The 3,807-nt window shown below is 40.0% G+C and overlaps 1 protein-coding gene across 2 annotated transcripts in view; it reads left to right on the top strand.

The window, feature by feature from the left end:
- Positions 1 to 3,807, top strand: part of LOC106883580 (CXXC-type zinc finger protein 1) — a 33,954-nt gene that overhangs the window by 8,025 nt on the left and 22,122 nt on the right. Inside the window, exon 1 of one of the 2 annotated variants that reach the window (XM_014934640.2) lies at positions 2,224 to 2,380. The exons of the other annotated variant lie outside the window; for it this stretch is intronic. The gene's annotated coding sequence lies outside the window, so the exon portion shown is untranslated. Of the gene's footprint in view, positions 1 to 2,223; positions 2,381 to 3,807 lie in introns of those variants that run through there. 2 annotated transcript variants of the gene reach the window in all.

Here is a 3,807-nt window from a genome sequence, read left to right as displayed (position 1 = left end):
CTAAGGTACAGGGACATAAACACACCAACAATGGTTGTCAAGTGAGGGAGTGGTGGTAAACACAGACACACATATATATACACAATGGTCTTTCAGTTTCTTATTTCTTTATTGCCTACAAGGGGCTAAACAGAGGGGACAAACAAGGACAAAGGGATTAAGTCGATTACATCAACCCCAGTGCGTAACTGGTACTTAATTTATTAACCCCGAAAGGACGAAAGGCAAAGTAGACCTCGGCGGAATTTGAACTCAGAACGTAATGGCAGACGAAATACCGCTAAGCATTTCACCCGGCGTGCTAACGTGGTGGCCCGGTATGCAACAAACAGTAAAGGCTGTGATGGCCCAGTAGGCAGCAAACTCAAAACCTGGAGGAAGGGCAATGCCAGCTGGCTGCTGCCTTCCACCTCAGGTTTCGTCTCATCTGGTTGGATAAGTATGACAACACCAAGGTGAGGAGAAGCATGGAGGGTAAGGTTGAGGAGGCCATGAGGCAGCAGTCTGACCAAGTGAGCAGCAACAACACAAAGGAGGACGACTTCTTCAGTGGTGCCACATACTCTAGCTACATCACTGGGTCACGCTTTTTTATGGGGATGTTTTTATGCTGTGGTGGCCCACACACTCTAGCTACATCGTGACGCCAGTTCTGGCTTAGTGAAGATAGAATTGATTAAAACAAAGGATAGGATCTAAGTCTTTTTATTTATTATAAGCCGGGCTCGTAGGATGACTTGAAAACATTACCTAGAAAATAACATGACACTTAAATATACAACGCTCTCTCTGTTTACAATGATGCGATGTACACTCATCCTTTATTTTACTGGTTTCAGGCTTTAGACTGTGGCCATAGTGAAGCACTGCCTTCCAGAGCTTTTTACTCTAGGGCAGTGGTTCCCAAACTTTTTCGAGTTGCCACCCACTTGACACCCAGGCCACATTCCTAGCGCCCCCACCCCGACTAACCATCACAAACATAGACCTCTTTCCGAAGCAAATTCAAAGCAACTGTATTTCACAAATATAAACTTAACCTAATGAACCCATTATTTTGTTGTTTTTACATGAATCGCTACCCCATTATCGCCCCACTTTTCTTCAATGTCCCCTTGGAACTTTCCACCGCCCCCGGGAGTCAGTACCGCCCACTTTCGGAACCACTGCTCTAGGGTAATCTTTTGGTATGACCACTGTCAAAAGATGTACCAGCTGATTTCCTCGACAGTTTACAGGAAAATTATTTATTTATTACATATTCTTGTTTACGGCAACGTCTTTCAAGTGCTGGTGATTACTAAACATACACACATAAAAGATATTGCCGAAAACAAAAATATGTAATAAATAAATAAAATTTTCCGTAAACTGCCGAAAAAAAATGTTGCGGATATCAACGAATACAACTTCGATAGTTGCTAGACTTGTAACGAAAATTGTCCAGCACCGGTTTTTACCGGCGGTGTTGTGTTTGACACATAAAAAACACGGCTGCACACACATATATGCACGATTTCCACCTTCTAGGTTCTCTACGAGATATTTTGTCAACTTGGTGATATAGTAAGAGGCATTTGAGCAAGCTGCAGCGCAGTCGGATCGAACCTCGGCCACGTAATTGTATAGTGAATTCCTTAACTGCGCGGCGACAGTGTTTCCGAATGGTCAAGAAGTTCCGTTCGTTTCGCATGCACCGATCTCCTTTGCTTGGTCTCGCTAAATGGTACTGCGGGCAAGTGTCCTCTTTTTCTCTTAGCCTCTAGGTGACCTCAAGTCATGCGAGTGAAACTAGGGACAGAAACTGCGTGAAGGGCCTTCGTACCTGGAATGCAGGGTGTGCTTGCACTATATGTATATATAAAGTGTCTATGAATTATTTTTACAACTTCCATAATTTATCGTATCTATTTATTGCATGCAACAAATGGAGCCTAGGTGGACTTGTTCTGAACTTTGTAATAAAAACCTTATTTGTTTGCCTATGTTTTCCAATAAACTCTGCCGAGTTCTTATTTCTCAAATTACCAAATTTATGGACACCAATGTATTATATATGTAAATAATCCATCGGCCCGTGGTGCAAAATAAAAAGTTGTAGACCACTGTGATTTAATAGATATTTGGCTGCTGTTTCAAGCAGGTCAGGCAACCGAGTAAAGGGACTCTCTTGTTGTTGATGGTGGGTAGTAGCAGTGGGGTATGTGCAGAGTGGGACTAAAAGTACTTCCTGTTTGCCTTACCGACGACGCACTCCCGAATATCTACTTCCTGTTTGCCTTACCGACGCCACACTTCTCACTCAAAAAAGACATTAGTTATTTACTCCACTGTCAACTCTTATTAGTAGAAAGCTTTCTTTCCGGATTGACAACCGAACGTAAGTAAACTTGATTTTTATACACGAGCACCTCTATCTGTCTTTTAACTGACATTGTGGTGTACATCTTATCTTTAATACATGTTTTTGCGATCATTCTAGCACCATCGCTGCAGGCTAGTTTCTCTTATCGTCATGCCGTTAAAAGTATAATCACTATCACTTTCAGTAGTTTTGGGAGTTAAGCTTGGGAGATATTTCTTTCGACCCGTATTTCCTCTTTTTTTTCTTCTTCTCGACACATTTAATCACTATACGCTAACCACCCGAGTAAGAATTGTTCGAGAAAACTAGTCATTTCCCCTTCGTTAACCTTTATTATTAATATTGGTTTCAAATTTTGGCACAAGGCCAGCAATTTTGAGGAAGTGGGTAAGTCGATTACATCGACCTCAGTGCTCAATTGGTACTTATTTTATCGGACCTCGAAAGGTTGAAAGTCGACACCGGCGGAATTTGAACTCAGAACATTAAGGTGGGCAAAATGCCGCTGAGCATTTTGCTTGGTGAAGTAACGACTCTGCCAACTCGCCGTCTTTATTATAAATATTAATAATTAATAATATTACGGTATACTGACACAAGTGTACCTCTCTTTGAACTTTGTTTCCTCACTTAATGAAAAATTGATATCTCTTTAATGAAATTTCCTACGAATACCTTGTATAGGTATGTCAATATTATAATATGACAATCCATTATTATTACATAAATCCCGCCGATAACAATCTTGGCTTTTTCTCTTTGGAGATCGATAAAATAAATGCCAGTTGAATGCTGATGGATGTAACCCTCCGAGGTCAACCCGACTTAGCTTTTCTCTTCTCCAGGGTTGAAGTACCGTCCAAATACAGGAGTTTATTAAATCAACTATATTCCCCTCTTTACAAAAGTTTTGTGGCCGTATTATTACACATGTAAAATCAAAATATCTCATTGACACTCGCGTGTGATTATGAAGAAAATAATTCGGCGTAAAAATAAATAAATAAATCGTCAGTTTGTCTTTCATCTGGAATCGGGAACGAAGTAGAAATACTTAGTTGGATATAAAAAAAAAACCCTCATCTTTGTCAGTAGATGTCTTGTGGTTGTTTAATCGCAACTTTAGATCATACTACCTTATTCTTATCGACATACAAAAACTAATGAAAAGGTGAATGAATACACACATATCTGTGCATGTATACGTTGATAAGTCTTCTTCACATACACCTTTCATGTCTCAACCAGTAACTCATTTTATCTAAGCCCAAGATAATTATGCAGTCTTGACTTTGGATCAATTAGGTTTCTCCACTTCACTGACCTGAATGTCAACGAGAAAAAGAGCGTATATATATAAACTTGTCAAACTTTTTACAACTTTTATCATTCAGCATCAGTAGATAAGATCTGGCAAACATTCTTGTTCCTGCTTTTTACTC

The sequence above is a fragment of the Octopus bimaculoides genome, chromosome 20 (assembly GCF_001194135.2).
Source record: "Octopus bimaculoides isolate UCB-OBI-ISO-001 chromosome 20, ASM119413v2, whole genome shotgun sequence".
Taxonomy (NCBI): domain Eukaryota; kingdom Metazoa; phylum Mollusca; class Cephalopoda; order Octopoda; family Octopodidae; genus Octopus; species Octopus bimaculoides.
This window is presented reverse-complemented; position numbering and strand designations above follow the sequence as displayed.